Genomic DNA, 21,073 nt, shown 5'->3' on the forward strand with positions numbered 1-21,073 from the left:
CAAATGAAAATGAAAACATAACATATCAAAATTTATGGAATGCAGCAAAGGCACTGCTGAGAAGGAAATTTATGGCCTTTAATATCTATATTAAAAAGAAGAAAGAGCAAAAATCGAGGAATTAATTGTTCACTTGGAAGAACCAGAAAAAGAAGAGCAAACTAACCTCAAAGCAAACAAAAGGAAAGAAATAATATGAGAGTAGAAAAAAATGAATTTGAGAACATGAAAACAATCGAGAAAATCAACAAAATGAGGAGTAGGCTGTTTGAGAAAATCAGTAAAATCGATGGATCCTTAGCTAGGTGGACAAAAAAAAAAAAGAGAGAGGATGCAAATCAAATAAAATCAGAAATGGAAGAGGAGGCATAACCACTAACCCTGCAGAAATAAAGGAGGTAATGAGAGGATACTATGAGCAACAATATGCTAATAAACTAGGCAACAAAGATGAAATGGACAACTTCTGAGGAAGGCATGAACAATCACCACTGACTTGAGAAGGAATACAGGACCTCGACAATCGCAAGTAAAGAGGCTGAATCAGTTATTAAGAAAATCTCAAAAAGAAAAGTCTTGGACCAGATATCTTCACAGGTGAATTCAACCAAGCATTTAAGAAAGACTTAGTACCAATCCTGCTCAAATTATTCAAAAAAATTAAAGAGGAGAGAAAGCTACCTAACTCATTCTATGAAGCCAACATCACCTTAAGACCAAGGCCACAAAGATAATACAAGAAAAGAAAATTACAGCCCAATCTCTCTAATGAATACAGATGCAAAAATCCTCAACGAAATACTTGCAAATCAAATCAAGCAGCATATTAAGAGAATTCTATACCATTATCAGTGGGATTTATTTCAGGTATGCAAGGCTGGTTCAACATAAGAAAATCAATTAATGTAATATACCATATTCACAAATCAAAGTGGAAAAACCACATAATCATCTCAATTGATGTAGAAAAGGCATCTGACAAAATTCAACAACCTGTCTTGAAGAGAACACTTTAAAAGATAGGAATAGAAGGGAATTTCCTCAACATGATAAAGGGAATATATGAAAAATCCACAACTAACATCATCCTCAATGGGGAAAGACTGAAAGCTTTCCCTTTAAGGTCAGGAAAAAGACAAGGATGCCCAATGTCACCATTGTTAAGCAACATTGTGTTGGAAGTTCTAGCCAGAGCAATTAGACAAGAAAAATAAATAAGAGGCATCCAAATTGGGAAGGAAGAAGTAAAATTCTTTTTCCAGATGGCATGATACTATATGTCAAAAGTCCCCAAAAACCTATATCAGAGCTACTAGAGCTAATAAATGAGGACAGCAAAGTGGTAGGCTACAAGATCAATGCCTAAGAATAAGTAGTACTTCTATTCTCTAGTAATAAGCAATCTGAGGAGGAAATCAAGAAAAAAAATCCATTTACAATAGCAACCAAAAGAATCAAATATTGAGGAATGAATTTAACTAAGGATACAAAATACCTATACATTGAAAACTACAGGAAATTGCTAGAAGAAATAATGGAAGATCTAAATAAATGGAAGGGCATACCATCTTCATGGACTGGAAGACTGAATATAGTTAAGATGTCAATTCTACCCAAATTGATTTATAGATTCAATGCAATACCAACTAAAACCTCAACAACTTATTTTGCAGAAATAAAAAAGCCAATAACCAAATTTATGTGGAAGGGCATGGTTCCCTGAATAGCTAAAAATATTTTGAGAAAAAAAAAATGAAGTGATAGGTCTCGCACTACTTGACTTTAAAGTATATTACAGAGCTACAGTGGTCAAAACAGCATGGTACTGGCAGAAAGATAGACATACTGACCAATGGAATCAACTCAAATGTTCAGAAATAGACTTTTTCATTTATAGACAACTGATCTTTGATAAGGCAGTCAAGCCAACCCACCTGGGACAGTGCAGTCTCTTTCAATAAACAATGCTTGGAGAACCAGATATCCATATGTAAAAGACTCAAAGAGGACCCATAACTCACATTCTATACAAAAATTAACTCAAAATGGATTGAACTCCTAGACATTAGAGATAAGACCAAAAAACTTTCAGAAGAAAATGTAGGGAAATATCTTATAAATCTGTGTAATAGGAGGCAGTTTCCTAGACTTTATACCCAAACCACGAACAGTGAAAAGAGAAATAGATAAATGGGATCTCCTTAAAATTAAACACTTCTTTCCATCAAAGAACTTTATCAGGAAAGCAAAAAGGTAGCTTATTCAATGGGAGACAATATCTGGAAACATATATCAGATAAGAGTTTAGTATCCAGAATATATGAAGAGATTCTTCAATTCAACAACAAAAAGAAAAAAAAAATTAAAAATGGACAAAAGACATGAACAGACAATTCTCACAAGAGGAAATACAAATAGCCAAAGGCACATGAAAAGATGCTCAACTTCACTGGCTATTAGGGAAATGCAAATCAAAACCACATTGAGATATCATCTGACACCCACTACAATGGCCATGATCAAAAAGAGAAAACAACAAGTGTTGGATAGGGTATGGATAAAGAGGCACACTTATCCACTGTTGGTGGGAATGTAAAATGGTACAACCACTCTGGAAGGCAGATTTGCTGTTCCTCAGGAAGCTAAGTATAGAAATGCCACATGATCCAACAATCCCATTACTAGGTATATATTCAGAGGAACTGAAGGCAAGGACACAAATGGACATTTGCATACCGATGTTTATAGCAGCATCATTTATGACTGCTAAGAGATGGAAATAGCACGATGTCCATCAATGGATGAGTGGCTAAACAGGATGTGGTATATACTACACAAACGCTAAGCCAGCATAAAGTCATGAAGCATATAACAATGTGGATGAACATTATGCTGGGTGAAATTAGCCAGAAAGAAAAGGACAACTACTGCATTGTCTCACTAATATGAACTAATACTAGCCAGTGAATTTTGAGCATTGAAGTTAAGAACACAGGTTATCAGGAGATAGAAATAGGGTACAGATTGGGCATTTGGTGCTGAAGGAATACAGATTGTGCAACAAGACTAATTGTAAAAATTCAGATTTTTACATACTAAAAATATGTAAAATATATACTACCTGATTGTAGCACAATGATATAAGTACACTGAACAAAGAGGAATGCGTGTATGATTGATGGAGGAGGGCTGGGGGCACATATGAAACCAGAAGGAAAGATAGAGGATAATGATTGAGACAGTAAAATTTAGGAATAACTAAAGTGAACAATGATGGTGATTAAATGTACAAATAAAAAAATGCTTTTGCATGAGGGAGAATAAATAAATGTCAACATTGCAAAGGACTGAAAATGTATGGTATACAGGAAAAAGTACAATCAATGCAAATTAGGGCCTTAGGTCAACCATAACACCGTAACATGCTTCCACTGAATGTAATAAAGGCACTGTGCAAAACAAAATGTCAACAGCTGGGGGCATGAGGGAGGGTATGGATTCTTTTTATTTATTTATTTTTTGGGGGTTGTATGGTCCTGAAATTGAACCCTGGTCTCCCGCAAGGAATGTGGTGAGCATTCTACCACTGAACTACCTACGAGGGAGGGTATGGATTCTTTTTGAAAGAAATGTCTTCATATAGATTATGGCGGCAAAGGCATGTCTATTTACTCAGGTTGGATTGTATGATCTACAAATACAACTGTTTAAAAACGAACAGAGAGAAACAAATGCTAGAGCAAATGCAGAGAAAGAGATGTATCTCTTCACTGTCGGCAGGGAAACTGAGAGGTGCAGCCCCTTGGAGGGCAGAGTGGTGGTTCCACAGGAGGCTAGGGGTGAGGTTGCCATAGGATCCTGCAATCCCTTTTGCTCAATATATACTTGGAGGAACTGAGTGTAGGGACAGGAATGGACATTTGCACACTGATGGCAGTGTTCACAATCCACAATGAATGGAGGTGGCCTATGGGTACAATTACTGAGGAATGGAAGGGGAAACTGTGGTATGTACATACAACGAACTACTGAGACTCTCAGTAGCGGCTGCAAGGAATGAAGTTGTGAAGCATGCAACTAGGTGTATGAACCTTAAGGACTGTATGTTGAATGAAACGTCAGAAAAAGACAAATATTATCATGCCTCACTTATATGGCCTAACTATAACATAAAAACCTGGTGAAGTTAAATCGAGAGCAGGAGGTATCAGGCTGGGGCCTATTGTAAAGAGTCCTAGATTATAAGGTCTTACAGCAGTCACATTTTTGGGGAGCTGTAACTACTATTTTTAAATTTTGAGATACTTAGCTGTTTGTATACAACCTGGTTGTTCCCAGAAACTTCAGGTATTTATGTAACACCAGAGACTCAGAGTTAGAGCACTGAAGCTGCGAAAGTCAGCACCACCCTACACAGGAACTGTTTAAAAAGTTGAAAAGGGGATCAGACTTCAACCAGAGATATGAATGAAGCTGATTTTGATAGGATTGGTATAGATCAGAATACAGAGTAAAGGATGATCTATTTTAAAACTTCAACTTCTATGTGAGACCAAAGGGAAAGATATTTATTTGGTATAAAATTTATATTTTGGGTAGTGCATTACCTAATTTAACTTGTATGGTCAGTTTACTTAATACCATAAGCACATGGAATCTTGAATAGGGTGTGAGATCTTGTTGGTTTGTCCAGGTTAGTGTGATGCCCCAATATATCCCAGAGTAATTCAGGCAGTGAATAAAGAAGTATTTGCAAAGTCCTCTTTGGGGACTGGGGAGAAAGGAGGAAATATTCAACTTCCTCATTTGGAGAATTCCTGATATTCTCACACGCAGTGGAGACAACCAAATCAATAGGCCAAGCCTTCAATCTTGGGGTTCACTCTTATGAAACTTATCCCTGCAAAGGATAAGCAAAGCCTACTTAAAATTAGGCCTTAGAGTGACCCCCAGAGAACCTCTTTTGTTGTTCAGATGTGGCCCCTCTCTCTAAGCCAACTGGGCAGGTGAACTCACTGCCATCTCCCCTATATGGTATATGACTCCCACAGGTGTAAATTTCAATGGCAACACGGGACAGAAATCCTGGGATGTGCCAGGACCCAGCATCATGGGAATGAGAAAGCCTTCTTGAGCAAAATGGGGACGAGAGTAATGAGACAAAAGAAAGTTTCAGTGGCTGAGAGATTTCCAACAGAGTCAAGAGGTTACCCTGGAGGTTATTCTTATGCATTATATTGATATCCCTTTTCAGTTTATGGTATACTGGAGTGGCTGGAGGGAAGTACTTGACTTGCTGAGCTGTATTCCAGTAGCCTTAATTCTTGAAGATGACTGTATAAAGATAAAACTTTTACAAAGTGACTATGTGATTATGAAAATCTTGTGTCTGTTGCTACTTTTATCTAGGGTATGGACAGATGAGTAAAAAATAAATAAAAAACAGTCAAGGGGGGGAAGGGCTAAAATAAATTGGGTAGATTTAAACACTAGTGGTCAAAGAGAGGGAGAGGTAAGGGGTACCGGGTGTATGAGTTTTTTCTTTCTTCCTTTTGTTTCTTTTTCTGGAGTGATACAAACGTTTTACAACGTTTACAAACGTTTTAAAAATAATCATGGTGATGAAAACACAGCTATGTGATAATATTGTAAGCCATTGATTGTACCCCGTATATGGAATGTATGTGTTTGAAGATTTGTCAATAGAAACACATTTTTTTAAAAAAGACCATGAATTTTCCAACTACAGTCAGATCTCAACTCTTTCACTAATAGAGGGGAATAAGGAGCAATAAATATGCAAAACTTATATCATTTATCTTTGAGCATGAATAGGAAACACTACTCTAAATATACATTAATACATATAATACATGTACAATTATATGGGACAGTTATATACATAATCTCTCTCTCTTCTTACCTAATAATAATAAAAAAAAAAACTCTCAACTCCATCCTGTTATATACTAGTCAACCAGATACTGCAGGGTAAGTAATCCTCTAATATGTTGCACGCTTACGAAGAACAGAAAAAATATGTCTTCATGGAATCTGTGGAGAAATATGTACTTGCTTCATAGAATCGTCCTTATAGGATTTTAATCAGTAACATTTCAAATTGTCAAAAGAAAACAGTTTCTCAGGAACCCTATTCAACAGTACACCAATAAAATGTGGCTCTCCAATAAAATGGTAGAAGAAGAGACATAAACAGTGCAAGCAAAGTGATATATTATACTTCCAAAATAATCTCCTGCTGGTGAAAATTTATCTTGAATATGTTCCGATAGATTTTCAGGCAGCCCAATTTGCATGTTGCTCCCAAATAAGTCAAGGTCTTCAATGTACTATAATTTTGAAATACACAAACAATGGGGCTGTCTGAAAACAACTATTTATGTAAAAATAATGCTATTCTTGCAAGCCATCACTTTTTATTGAAATATGTGGCTTTGAATAAAATAACTATCTGGAACTGACTGGAGCATCACAGGAAATACAATATACACAATATAGGTGACTATCAGATGTTGGTGATAATGGTGACATAGTCGCTACTTCTCCTCCTCACAGCAAATGATTAATTTTGAATCAGATACTTTTAGCCATAGGACAAATCAACAAACCAGCTTTAATCATTCAATCTAGAAGAAATGAAAGAAATTCATCCACCCACATGTTCTTCTCCCTAAAATATTTTCAGCATGTGTAGGTCTAGACTGGCAGGAGCATTCTTGTGGGTCTCTTAACTGTCTATCCAAAATATGACTCTCTTCTTTCTATAAAATATACACAGACTCTAAGACCCAGCAAAATTTTGTTATCAAATGGACTGAAACATCAATAAGCCATTCCCTGATCATTTCAGCATCTACAAACCCAAGTTTCCATTGCAATTCTGCTACTTACAAGTGATGTGCAAATTCCACCTAAGCCTCAGTTTTCACATCTGTTACAGTGGATTGATTGCAATGCTCCAGGATAATCATGAAAGTTCATGGAATTAGATGAATTAAGCAGAGGACTTTTCATATAGATGGTGTTGAATGTACAAATGGTAGAGGTTCTTGAGAGTTTCATATTCAAGGGATATTGAAATGTACATGGCATTTCACTGCCGTGCCACTTACTTCTAGCCACCATTCTCCTTCCCTTTACTCAATACCACAAAACGCAAAAATGAAATCAGCAGGGTTGGGCAATTATATTATGCTTGGTACATAAAATGGATGTTTTCATACATTTAGAAAGTATATAGATCAAATATCTGTTCTGCTTCTTATCCGTCTGCATTACCATTGTGCATGCACACACATGTGAGCTCAGAGAATGTTGAGTGGGTACCACATATGCTAAAATGAAGGCTTGTAAAAGAAAGAAATCTGTCTAATGGTATCCAAATTCAAATTTAGCATCCCCACTCTGTTATTCTGTTACTGCTGCACTCCTCAACAGTTACCTGATTATAACCCCTCAGTACAATATAATAAATGCAAAAACAAACGTGAACAAAGCATCTATATCATTGATATATATAATACATATATACACACACACATATATATATATATCACATTCAAGTCACATATGATTGTATATACATATCACATATATATCAAACATACTGCCTAACATCTGTATGAGCATTTCTAAAACTATAAAAATGTTGAAAATAAAGAGTTTATTTGCTACAAATCCATGAATGGAGAAGTTAAAACATACTTTTGATTATATTCCAAACTTCTTTATTAGCAATGGTATAAGCCATACAAAAGCAGGTAAAACAGAGGTTTCTAAGATCATTATATATGTTTTCTCACCTATTTGTGCCATATCAAGTGCCTTGAGGTATAGCTTTTACTATGCCAGGGCCGGATCAGAAAAATGCAATGACTGTTTTTCATTCCCAACAGAAATACAGGCCAAATTACAACATCTGGCATTCAATATTTACTTTTCTTCACCTACCCTACATGACAGCTCAAGTGGGATGTTGCTTTACTTTGTTTATGCCTTGGATATGTATACCTCATTATCTTTGTTCAGTCTCAGAAAGCTTTTGCCTGCCTTTTAAAAAATCACAAACCTACTCATTCTTAAAAGGGCAGCTACAATGGGACCAACTCTGAGCACATATCACTGAGATTCCTAATTGTCTTGTCCTGTTCTCTTGAAGGGATTTTTTAGGTATATTAATGTTATTTATGGAACAACTGTAAGGTTCCAGGCAATGTGATCATGGAGATATAGCATTGAGCTCTACATGCATGTTTTCTTTTTATGGGGCTTACATCCCAGTTAAGGAACAGCACATTATTACAAACTGAGATAACAACAATTAGCAATTATAAGTTATAATAAGTATTGTGATGGACTAAGCAGTAATTTAATTGGGAAAGTAATGGAGGATGCTTTTTACAAAGGGGCAAGAAGCTTTTGGGTTTATATATTCATTAACTTTACTGTGGCGGCAGTTTCACACTTGTACACATATCTTAAAATTTATCAAATCGTACACCTTAATATGTGCAGTTTATTATATGTCAACTCTACTTCAGTAAAGAAGTTCTGGGATCTTATATTCTACTTTTCCTTAGTAGTCAATACACTCTACCAGAGAACCTCAGAGTATCTAGTAACATTTGTTCTAGATGTAGTTCACCTAACGTACGAATTGAAATCTAATGGGTAAGCATTTAAATTTATGTTTGTGGTTTTTTCTTTTTTTTTTTTCAAAAAAAGCTTTGTATATGGAACTAAAGTTCTGGAGCAAAAAAAAAAAATTTTAGAAACGACCCCAGGATACTCCTAATGCCTCCAAAATTCAGAATTAACTTCGCAGAGCGAAGGTACAGCTTTTATAAGCCTACCAAAAGAGGAATTACTCTCCAAGACAGATACTTTTGAAACACTGGACATATTATGATAATAGGAAGGGAAAGCTAAAAACAGAAACAGGGATTACATTTTAACAGTTCAGTGAACAACGAGGCTCCTCAAAGAATGGTAAAAATAAGGCACTGCAACCAAGGAAACTCACGAACCGTGTTCATAAGAGCCAGTTGGGCTCCCTAAGACTAAGCATGGTTTCTTGGTCAAATCTCACACTACTAATTCCGCAACTACTCTTGTGCATAAAGAGCCTCTAGTCATAATGGCATTAGACACCAGGGTGACCCCTTCCAGGGTTCCAGTTCGGGGGTTAGTCTGTCTCCTTTATATTATTCACTGTGTGATAATCTAGATACACAGAGGTGAATAATAACATAAACTATATCCTTACCTTTAATGTATTTGATCATAAACTGAATAATAGAGGAAACGGTATTGCTATACATCTAAGACCACAGATCATTTATACCACGTATTTTGCATAATACATGGGGTCAAAATTACTACAAATACTTACATATATGAAAAATAATCCATGAGGTACAAATAACCACCCACAAAAAATATTCTTCCGAATCAGTATTGTCATTGGTACTGTCATCTGATACTTCACATTAGGGCAAACCATTTTTTAGGACTGGAAGATGTCATCCTTCCATAGTATTTTCTAAAATGTGAGATGCATAACACTGGCATGAGACATAATTTTTAGATGGTACAGAGATTTGGCATTAAGTAACATTGACTCACTTAAGAATAGAGTGGGAGAAAGATCAAAGGTGATAATGGAGTTATACAGAGAAGGTAGGGTTTAACAGATGAGTATGATTGCTGAATCACTATATGGATATATTTTTTTAGTCCCCACTATCTTAGTGCACCTAGATGTAAAAACCTAAAACTTTCTTTGTGTGAAAAATAACATATATGTAAACAAGCAATAAATTTCAAAGCACACCACAACGATTAGTTGTCAACAGATTTCAGAGTTTGGTATGGGTTACAATTCCACAATTATGTATCCTGGGGTCGTTGTTGACAACTAATCGTGGTGTGCTTTGAAATTTATTGCTTGTTTACATATATGTTATTTTTCACACAAAAAAAGTTGATTATGATGATAAATGCACAGCTATATGATGATATTGTAAACCACTGATGTACACTTTGGATGATTACACGGTATGTGAATATATGATATATATCAATAAAAAATAAAAATAAAAACATGAAAAGAATAAGCAGACACCTCTTACAATCCTTCTGATTAAATTAAAAGGAAGTCTCAGTGCACACAAGCATATCTTGAAAACCCCTTAATATTTACCACTCCTTTTTTGGGGGAGAGAAATATCAGGGCTCAGAATCAGAGTCTTTTGAGCACAAACTAGGTTTTAATAACCCTGGCTTCTATAGTATTCATTTTTATGATTAATTTTTATTCATACAAAATGATACTGCTGTGATAAAGTTCCTCGAGGTAAAGTATTGAGGTAATGAAATAAGTGAAGTGAATAAAAATACAGGGGGTATACAGATTGGGCAGCGATAGATGTTGACCAGGTTTCGGGAAACACTGGCCTGAAAAGCTCATTTTGGCTCCAGCCCGTCATTTTACTTTTGCAGAATGTGAGGTCCTGGGTGGTAGAATGATTTGCTCAAAGTCATCCAAACAGGAAGTGGCAAACACGGTTCCTCACGCCTCTGTTTTCTATTACAATCAAATCATTAAAAAGGTAAAGATCAAAGTTCAAAAGTGATTTCTAATCACTGGGCAAAAACACTGACTTATTTATTTACTTTTTAAGCTTTTTAATTGAGGATAAGTTTAGATAACATGTAGCCATAGAAAATTTTGAATTCGAATTGACTAAAAATCTTATTCTCCTTTTTCCCTCATCTTAAATGAAATTGAACAGAACAAGTTGTTGGACTCATCAGGGAAATACAGGAAATCTAGAGCACCAGCTTCAAATCTGGCTCTCTCTTCTAGTTAAATAAATATTATATCAAAGCCAAAGTCTTTCTGCAAATATCACACCACTGGGGAAGAAAGGATTCCCAAGGAGGGTGCCCAGAACTTTGCTGAAATAAAAATAAAAGAGGAGAAGGGAGAATTCAATTTCACTCGATAATTTTTTTATTTTCAAAGATCACTTGCATGCAACTTCCATATTCACTGGTCTTATCAGCTGTTCATAACTTCTCAGTAAAATTCTACAGAGATTATCATATCAAGTTCTGGCAAAACTTTTGACCCAGATAAATACTGCTACATTTTTATCATTTAATATTTTGCTCTAAAAATAAGTGAATTTATTTTGGTTTGGATTTATTCTTTGAAAAAGCTGTCACAATTCTTAGGGGTTGGGGGAGGGGTTGGATTTTTTTTCTATGGGCAACATTTTGTTAGAGAATTTCATATTCTCCTTTGAAAGAAGCATGGAAGACAGTATAAATGAAGGGCATAACATGCGAATATATGAGTATATCAGCTTGGTGAATTTCAAACAAATAATTGAAAACTTTACTCATTTCAAGTCAGAGGGAGGTGAACGGTCGGAATTTGAAGGGTGTTTAAAAACAATTATCATTAGCTTTAAATCTGTATTTGAAGCTAAGATATAATTAGACTGAGAAAGCAAAGGAAGGAAGGAGGGCAAAAAAGAGAACATAACCAGAGTAGGTCAGAGGGAAAAAGAATGAATATTACCACGGGGACTGGAGAGAAAACAAGGTAATAATTCAAAAGGAGATCAGATGTAGCAGGGGAGGGGAAAGTTGTCTCCTTGGAGGTAAAACAGAAATTGCTGTCCTGTGGGTACATATAAGAGGTAAACCAACTTTGGAATACAACTTCTCTATACAATTGAAGCTGGTTTTCTCTCCAAATAAAGCAGTAAATTAATAACTAGGGAGGCAGCCAATGAAGGGCGGCTGAGCAGGCCTGGGAAAAGGGCAGAAAGGTTGAGCTTACAGGAGGTGAAGCTGTAAAAACAAGACAACGTGGCTCTAGAAGCAGCATTACAGAAGGTCTGAGGTTGATGTGGACCAGGATGGAGGGGGAGGAAGAGGTCTGGTGTGGGTGAATCTGCACCGGCACCACCCTCACCTAAGCTGATGTAGCTGCTCCATCTACAAGGCAGAGGTGAGGACACGGACACTATCAGAACTGCTGTGAGCATGGTAAAAACATGTCAGTATTTACAGCAGCCAGCAGGGAGGAAGGAGAAGGAGAGGAATGACTGTTGTTATTTTCACTAGAATAATCACCAACATCATCCTGAATGAAGAGTTTGCCTATTCATGTTGCAATATTAAGAAACATGAAAATCCAGGTTAAATATTCATAGTTAATGACAAAATATTAGGTGAGCAACATAGTAATCTCATCTGCATCTAAAATTCTCTCAGCCAGGTTATCAGTAGATTGCCCAATAGACTAGGTAAAGATACAGAAAAAAAAGTGTATAAATATTTAGAATTATCCTTAAAAAAGTTAGATGAGAAATATCCATTAATTCAGCTTTCTCCTTTCTTTTCTACCTGTGAAGAAGGGTGTAGATTGCCCCTTTCTTAGTCAACTTTACAACCAAACAAAAAACATCACCACTTTTGATTGCTCCTAAAGGGATTGTCCATGAAAGATCAAAAGCCCCAATTTTGGCACTTCCCCTCTTCTCCCACTCCCACCATTTTCTTTCTACTTTATTCATGCCATGCAATTCAGGATCCACAGAAGACAAAACAGAAGTGTTTTGCTTGCACTGGAGCTCAGTGGTAAGAGGGGAGGGAAGTCATGCTCTTTTATTTGTATTAATAGGTGATTGCAATTCACTATGCTAAATATCTTACATTTATTTTCTCAGAGAATTAACCAATTTTCTCAAACTTATACAGTCAAAAGGGGATAGACAAGCAGTTTTTGAATCAATAGTTGTCTCAGCCCCAGGACATACTCTTTTCTTCTACCGGCTGCACCAAAGCACTAACTTCTGATATTGTAACCCTGTGGTTCATACAAGTTAAAATCACTGTATTTTGCCTGGATTTCTCATTTAATTCTGGTGAGACACATGAGACTCAAGCTCTGGCCCACAAGATTACAACTCCTTACACGCATGGATTAAATCACAAATAAACCGGTATGTCCAACACCCATCAGTGTGTGGTAGGTGCTTAGGAAATTGTAATGAAATAAATGAACAGAGTAATAAATGAGGAATATAAACATTCTTGAAGGAATCAGAAATTCTAAATTAATTTAATATAAATTAATCTCTTGTTCAAATATTATTTTACTACACTATAAAAAAGATCATAGGCCATTATTTACCAAGTTCCCTACAAACACTATCTTAAGTGGGAAAACAGCTGACAGAAGCAATCAAAGGGGAAAGTGCAACAGTGGCTCAGTGGCAGAGTTCTTGCCTGCCATGCGAGAGACTCAGGTTCAATTCCCAGAGCCTGCCCATGCAAAAAAAAAAAAAAAAAAAGGCAATCAAAGCCCTTTAACTAAAATATCTCTAATAATAAAATCCATGTCTATTTATATAAATAGAGTCTAGACATGGTATAATGTAATAATATAATTATCAAGTCCAAATCAAGAAAATTATTACTGCTATAATAAAATAAAACAAACATTCTAATATTTTATCATTGTTCTGACAGTTAGCCATGGACAAATAAATCAGTCATTTTAGTCTTTGGTTTTCTATCTGCCCAAAGAGGAGGTTGGACTGTTTCAGAACACAAATTCAACAGTCGGCGAAGCTCTGACTATTGGAAGCAACCGATTTGCTGCATGGGTTGTTAGTTAACTCTTGGCCTAATCTTCAAAGCTCCTTAGAAAGGAGAAATGATTTCTTCTATATCTCAGGTTTATCCTGAGTCATTATTTTTGACGTTTGCTTTTATTCCAACAAAAGCAATGTATTTCTAGTTGTGCTAATTCCTTTCTGGTACAGATGTTACACATGTGGAAGCAATATAGTTAAAACCAGGGAGTTCACACTTTTTTTCTTTTTACTGAAGAGTTCAAATAACATATGCACTGCTGCATTCATACCTTTTAAATCTTTTTGACATCAAGTTTTCTTCAGGTAATCTGTCTCTGTGAAATTTCCTTCCCTTTTTGTATCAGAACTATTTTTAAAGCTTAGACCTGGGATATAACCCTAAGGCAGGGGAACATATAATCACAGATTCAATATGGATATTTAGTTTTGGCCACTAGGGGTTTTGTTACAGGCAGGCAAGAAATGAAAAGACGCTCTGTTTCCTGCAGATGCCAGTTTGGAACAAAATCAGAAGGAGGTGAAGTTGATGTCCATCCCACTCCTCTCCTCAAGACTGTTCTCACGCCAAAGGTGCTCTCCTCCCCTCCCACTGACCGTGTCTCAGGGAAGAATCCAAACATCACACCTCGTGAGACTTAAAGTCAGAGAGTTCACTCACCAGGACATGCTTGTCCTTTATTCTGTTTCTTTTATCGCAAAAGCTGCACTTGGGGTATGAGGCAGAGACATTAAAAAAACCCAAAGCCCAAACAACACAGAACTGGGAGACTCTCTATTACGGTAGTAGAGCAGAGATTGGGATTTAATATGTGAGACTTGGATTCTAGCTATGCTGCAAATTATCTGTGTGACCTTGGACAAATCGTTCAATTTTTCAGGGCTGGGCTTCCAAAAGGAAAAAGTTAGAATGGGCCAAGGCTCAAACACCCCTAAAGAGTGGGGGAAGGATCAAAGTGATGGTGTAGTTATGCAAAGAAGGTTGAGTTTAACAAATGAATATGATTGCTGAATCATTATACTGATATTTCTTTTAATCTCTAGTATCTTAGACCAGCTAGAAGTAAAAACCTAAAACTGTGGAATTGTAACCCATACCAAACTCTGGAATCTGTTCTACAACTAATTGTTCTGCTATGCTTTGAAATTTATTACCTTTCTGTATATATGCTATTTTTCACGCACAAAAAAGAAAAAAAAACAAGTTGATTGTGGTGATAAACGCACAGCTATATGATGATACTGTGAACCCTTGAGTATACACTTTGGATGATTCCATGGTGTGTGAATATATAACACATATCAACAAAAAGAAATAATTTAAAAAAGATTAAAATAAGAGGGTTGGGATAGGTCTATAATTCTGTAACCTTGTTTATCATGTATGAGTGAAGTCGGCGCTGAGTAACTCTAAATTCCTGGCAGGCTCTCCAAGGAGACAGGAATACTTATGTTGCATGTGCATGTGTGTGTGTTTTCTAAAAGATTTATTTTTTAATTAAGATACAATTAATGCACCATACAATTCAACCTGTTACAATACACAATTCAGTGATTTTTAGGGTATTCATAAGATTGTGCAACCATCACTGCTATCTGATTCCAGAACATTCTCACCATCTTAAAAAGAAGTGTCTCACCCGCTAGCAGTCACGCGCCATCCCGCCCACCCCTCCAGGCTACCGCTAATCTGTGCCGTCTCTGTGGATTTGCATATTCGAGATGATTCATGTAAATGACATCACACAATATGTAATCTTTTGTGACTGGCTTATTTTACTTACCGTAATATTTTCAAGATTCGTCCATGTTATAGTATGTTATCTATTCTTTTTTTTTTGATGGAATAATAATTCCATTACATGGATATACCATACTTTCTTTATCCATTTATCTATTGATGGACATTTGGGTTGTTTCCATTTTTTGACTAGTATGAATAATGCTGCTATGAATACTCATGTACAAACTACTTCCATTTTGGTCTATGCAATTTGCAGATTATCTGAAAAAACTTTTAAAAAATACCCCAGCCCAGCCTTCACTATTTCATTCACAGAGTTGTTTTGCTCAATACAAGATTTTGACATTTTCCTCTATGAACGCACCTTAGTGGAGCTATGGTAAAGTGATATTTACCTCCTACTTAGAGTCAACACCTTAGCAGATTTACATATATGTTCCTCTCCCCTCTACATTTGCCCCCTAATCAACTCCCCAGTGAAGCTCAATGTTACTACCTTGGATTTCTACTTGTACAAAGACAAGAAAAGGAAGGGATTATTCCTTAATTAAAGATCATGGGGTCAGCCCCTTTATCTTTGAAGTCATCACTTCCTAAAAGAATTATAATGCAAGGCGCATAGGTAATTTTAAATTTGCTAGTACCCACAAAGGAAAGTAAAAGAGAAAGACACAAGATTGATATAAAACATTTTCTTTAACCCAATATATCCAAAGTAGTAACATTTAAAAATATAACCCATGTAAATATTATTTTGGGATATTTTAATTCCTTTTCTTTGTACTAAGTCCTAACATCTGAGGGCAGAGCCATGGACACAGAGAAGGAGGCTGTATGAAGAGGGACACAGAGATTGGAATGGTTCATTTACAAGCCAAGGAACGCCAAGGGCTGCCGGGAGCCACGATGCTGGAGGAAGAAAGGAAGACTTCTTCCCTGGGTCCTCCAGAGGGAGAATGACCCTCCTGACACCTTTGATTTTGGACTTGTAAGCCACGAAATTTGTGGTGTTTCGTTATATTTGGAAACTAAAACAGATTTTGGTAACTCAGTTGCCACATTTCACATACTCAGTAGCTATATGTGGTTTGTTTCAGTAAAACTGTAAGCCTTTAGAGGGGCCCTTATTGCATTGGCTTCAAACCTTTTTTTGGAAATGTTAACTTTAGAAATAAGTTAATTCAGATCTAAAGGGATGAGTGCTCTCCCTGGGAATCAATTCTTTCTATAACAAAATAATCTGCACTCTTCCTTAAGGGAACGTATTCTTGATTACTCTGATAAGTAACAAAGCAATGGGTAATCCACTAGGGTTTTTAAAAATATGAGAACTTAAAAAAGAAATCTCTGTAAGCATAGAGCCATTCTTAATAACACACATATTAGTATATTATGGTTTACCAAAATGATAAATAATTGTACCCTATTTGCAGGCTTAGGGGATGCTTTTCTTTTATTTGCTACTTATCAGAAATTCTGTCACATAGTTCAATTTCCCTTTTTTTTTTTTTTTTTAAGGAGTAACATTTTTTCTGCTTTCATTGTTATAAAACAGATACAGGAGGTGTAGGGCCAGCCTGTGGGTTGGAGCCCGTGGCCGCCTTGGAGCTGGGTCCTAGTCTCAGCCTTCCCCTCCCCCTTCCCCCTCCCCCTTCCCCCTCCCCCTTTCCCCTCCTCCTCACAACCCTCCCCCTCCGCCTGCTCTGAGGGGCTGCGAGATGCAGCCATCCGGCCTGACCCCAGCTAATTCTCCCACTAACGGGACTGCACCTTTGACTAACAACAGATGCAGATGTCGGTGATTCAATAGCATCCCCAAATGTCAAATTAAACCTTGGTGGAGATTTTATTAAAGAATCTACAGCAATGGCATTTCTGAGACAAAGAAGGTGGCTTTTGGAAGTTGAAGATGATGACCCAGAAGATAACAAGCCACTCTTGGAGGAAGTAGATATTGACCTAAAGGACATTTACTACAAAATCCGATGTGTTTTGATGCCAATGCCACTGTTTGGTTTTAAGGTGAGGGACAATTCTGACTTTTGGGGTCCCCTGGTTGTTCTTTTCTTTTCCATGGTATCATTATATGGACAATTTAGGGTGGTCTCATGGATTGTAACCATTTGGATATTTGGTTCTCTACAATTTCTTACTGGCTAGAGATCTTGGTGGAGAAGTTGCATATGGCCAGGTTCTTGGACTTCTAAGCTATTCATTACTTCCTCTCATTGTAATAGCCTCTGTACTTTTGGTGGTTTTTGATCATTTGAAGTGGTTTCTACACTTACAAAACTGTTTGGTGTGTTTTGGGCTGCCTACAATACTGCTTTGTTATTAGTGGGTGAAGAACTCAAGACCAAAAACTTTGTTTAATTTACCCAATCTTTTTATTATACATTTATTTTTTTCCTTATATACTGGGGTGTCATCTGGAAAAGTCATAATGAGTAGAATAGATAATGTTACATTTGTGTGTAGGCTGGGAATTCTTGCTTCTTGAGAAAGGTGGAGAAAACCTGTTGCTGGTAAAGTTTTACACGTTCCAGTTCAAAAGTCAGGTTTGAGGTCTTAAGTTTTTTTGTATTTAATTAAGCAATTGCAGTTATCTGAGTTTTTTTGGTCAATTCTAGATTCTATTTGATTCTTCATATTCCAATGAATAAAATATAAAAGGATTGTGTTTTTAAAATTGTGTCAATATTCACCCAAAAATTTGTGCCAAAAGCACCTGGACTGGTAATTATATTTCACTTGAAGGGCAAAATATGACAAGATCTTGTTAATCTAAAAGTGCAATTTTTTTCTTTGAAGAGCTTTCTCTTGTACCACCTATCCTATATATATATTTATATTTATACATTTATATTTATGAATAATTACTATTCACAAAATGTATTTCTGGCTATTTTTAATAGCCAGAAAATTGAAATGTTTTAAATCTCATGCTTAAACTTTCTTTAATTTGGCCACAAATATTTTTTATTTATAAATTTAAATTTGTTTTTTAAATTGTATAATTTTAAAAATCTCAAAAATGTGTCAGTACTACCTTGTTAAGAATTCCTGGGGGAGCCACGGTGGCTCAGCAGGTAAGAATGCTTGCCTGCCAAGCCTGAGGACCCGGGTTTGATTCCCGGTGCCTGCCCATGTAAAAAAATAAATAAATAAAAATAAACAAATAAAGAATTCCTCATAATAACTAAAACTAATGTTAATGGTCACTGATATAGATTTGATTTGTTTGGATATGCTTTTAAAACCATTTTTGAGTATCTAAACAGCTAATTTAAGGTTTCTGTTTATCTTTCTAACCAAGGGAGCAAGAGGTATAATATATGTGGCATTCATTAAAACTGTTACTATGTAGAAAAACAGTAAGATTTATAGCATAAGTAAATATTTTTAAAGTGATACTCCTAAATCATAAAAGTTGCTGCAAAGAAACCCCTTAAAAACAAATGTTATATGAAATAGACAAAATAAAATGCTTCCCAGCTGTGTGTTTTGTTTTATAACAACTTGTCTTATGTTACTTGATATTTTAACCAGGTATCAGGTACCCTCTAGCAAATGTATAATTTTCGCTAATGGAATATTAGGAACTTTTACTCTTTTTTTTTTGTTGCATGGGCAGGCACTGGGAATTGAACCCAGGTCTCTGGCATGGCAGGTGAGAACTCTTCCTGCTGAGCCACCATGGCCTACCCAATATTAGGAATTTTTAACACTGAAATTTCTGCTGCAAATCATTCAAAGGCTCTAGACGTACCTTTAATTAATATTATTTTGTAAAATAGATAAAATATTTTGTTTGCATGTGCAAAACAGCAAATGGCTATTAATTAATACCATATTATTGTATTACCCTGTCTGGTCCCAGCTGGAAGGGTTAGCTGCAGTCCTCAATAAGATAATATAATCATGTCTTGGTATATATTCTTTTAGCAATCTTATCCATCAGAAAATGCCCAGCAACTCTAAAACAAGCCTACAAATTAGCAAGTTATCAAGTTTATCTCTCTTTATCCCCCTAAAGGAAACAAACAAAATAATAATATTTTAAGCTGTAGGAAAAGTGAGTCAGAATAATCTAGAGAATCACATATACTGATTTTTTTTTTTTTACATATACTGATTTTTTTTTAAACAGGCTTAGGAAAACAGATTAGAAGTACCAGAAGAGGATAATTTATAGAACCTAAAATAATATGAAGTAGTGAGGAAGGATCTGTGGCAACAGAAGCAGCAACTGTAAAATAAACAATCTTCCCACTGCAGGAATTACTGAGCTCATTACTTTGTATTGTATTTGATGCTCATAGTGTTGACTCTCTGATCTTCCCAGAGAAACTTGGGAATCAATACCAGGACACTTTTATTTAAAATGGTTTAATTTTTTTAAATGGGTGTCCTTATACTTACATATTTCTAAATCTATACATACACACATAGAGAAGCAAATATATGATATATTTATCACATTTTTGTGTGTGTGGGGGGGAGAGGGGTATATGGGCCAGAAATCAAACCCAGGTTTCCCACATGGCAAAAATGGTTTAACTTTTAAAGCTGTCATTGCTTTAAGAGGAAAATGGAAAATTCACTTATACGGATCATATTTATCCTAATGATATCATAGAGTCAGGTATTTGTGTTTAAAAAATATTATATTTAAAAATAATAACATTTAGTTTGTTTCCTGGACCATGCACCCCCCCTCCCCTCAAAAATAATAATAATAGCATTTAATCCTGGGAACTGCCTTGTTCAGGGTATATAAGTGTATTTCACAATGCTTCAAGTTCAACATCTTTATGTGCTAATGAGCAAAGCAGCCAAAACAGATTGTCAGTGTGAAAACATGAATTGTAAGTGTGTACATGATACAGTACTGCTACAGCTAATAAAGGCAAATTGATGATAATATCATCTCCTTGAATTAAAAAAAATATTTTCTAAGTCAAATTGATTTTAAATAATGATTTCCAACATAATTATTAGTTCATTAATATTTAGTAAGCAGAATTAGCCAGATATCTGGGTATCTTTTATTTCTACTTCTAAGTGTGTGTGTGTGTGTATGTAAATATTTTTTATTTTATTTATTTTTTATGTTTACAAATATTTTTGATAGTGTCATTAGAAGTAGTCATGTTGATGAATAGTAATCCTTTAAAAAGAATTATGAAACAAAACAAACAAACAAAAATACAGATATAGGGTACAGGACAGCATCTCACCTATTGGTGGTTCTCAGGCATAAAACAAAGCTGCTCAGAAAAATCAATTTCAATGCTCAGGACACCTCTTCAACTTAAAAGCCCTTCCCTTATATCATCAGGTTTTTAATAAGGTGGTCTGCCAGCCGGGATGCTTTTGTACAAAGGCAGCACACAGACCAAGGGAAACAATGACATCACTGGATTATGAATCAGAATCCCTGGATTTCAGCTTTACCATTGATGCCGGCAATAGAAACATGGGCAAGTCACTCACCGCTCAGGGTCTCATATGTAAAATTGGGATGAGAACATTTATGTCTCACTTGCCTTTCCAGAGCGTTTAGTGCAGTTCTCAAGCTTGGGAGAGTGTCAGAATCTTCCGGAAGGCGCTAGACCAACCCTCCAGACAGCCT

The 21,073-nt window shown here is 35.8% G+C and overlaps 1 protein-coding gene and 1 pseudogene across 1 annotated transcript in view; one reads left to right on the forward strand and one right to left on the reverse strand.

Annotated features, from left to right (window-relative positions):
- CNTN4 (contactin 4) overlaps positions 1 to 21,073 on the reverse strand; it is an 831,113-nt gene that overhangs the window by 479,850 nt on the left and 330,190 nt on the right. The window lies entirely within an intron of this gene.
- Positions 17,157 to 17,882, forward strand: LOC143657707 (protein YIPF4 pseudogene; annotated as a pseudogene).

Source organism: Tamandua tetradactyla, chromosome 15, assembly GCF_023851605.1.
Source record: "Tamandua tetradactyla isolate mTamTet1 chromosome 15, mTamTet1.pri, whole genome shotgun sequence".
NCBI classification, from domain to species: domain Eukaryota; kingdom Metazoa; phylum Chordata; class Mammalia; order Pilosa; family Myrmecophagidae; genus Tamandua; species Tamandua tetradactyla.